Source organism: Hippocampus comes, unplaced genomic scaffold (assembly GCF_001891065.2).
Source record: "Hippocampus comes isolate QL1 unplaced genomic scaffold, H_comes_QL1_v1.1 scaffold875, whole genome shotgun sequence".
Classification (NCBI taxonomy): Eukaryota; Metazoa; Chordata; class Actinopteri; order Syngnathiformes; family Syngnathidae; genus Hippocampus; species Hippocampus comes.
This window is the reverse complement of record NW_017804746.1, coordinates 21724-22520: the sequence shown is the minus strand read 5'-3', so window position 1 is coordinate 22520 and position 797 is coordinate 21724.

Genomic DNA, 797 nt, shown 5'->3' with positions numbered 1-797 from the left:
AGTAAGACAGTGTTCCAATTGGTCCCTTGTCAAAATAAGCGCTGAACCGCGCCGGTCAGAAAGGAGTTTTATTTTGAAAATCCACACATCATACCACAAGAAGGGTCCGTCGCATAAAACCCCCCAAAAAAGACACAAAACCAAACAACACTATTCGCTTAACGGCTAACACAAGGTATGAGTGTTAAGATACTTAAAAGGCACTTCTGACAAAGTTAATTGAGTTTGCACCCATTGTTTTTGGGATTTGAAATGTGTGAGACAGGGTCCACATTGTTTTCTATTTTGGTGTATTTAATTTTGATTACATTACAGCAAACTGAGTATAAGTGGGGGTGTGAAGAAACAGTATTTTATATCCTCATTTCTGTAATGTTGTCTGTAACGTTGTAATATGTTCTTTACGATAGAAATGTGTCATTGGGACATAATACTTGTTTATTTTGAGCGGATCTGGCAACCCAAGATACAACGCCATATCCGGTCTGTATTCGGCGTGAAATTCTCTTCCTGTTCAGTGGTGATTAGAAGCGGCTGCTCTCTGTGCAGTCGGCAAAAAGAAACATGCCACGAGTTTGAGTTCAGCAAGAAATTTCATCTCTCGTCATTATTTTCCCAAATACATCCCGAACGAAGCGCGCATCCCAACACTGGGCATGGAGAAAACATCATCGATAGAACTATAAACAATAAAATAATAAATTGAGAGAAAAAACAGTGGAAAAAATAACAAAATATATGGCAAAGCAATATAAATTAATTTTATGTCAAGCGCGCGCGCATGCGCGCACGCGCCC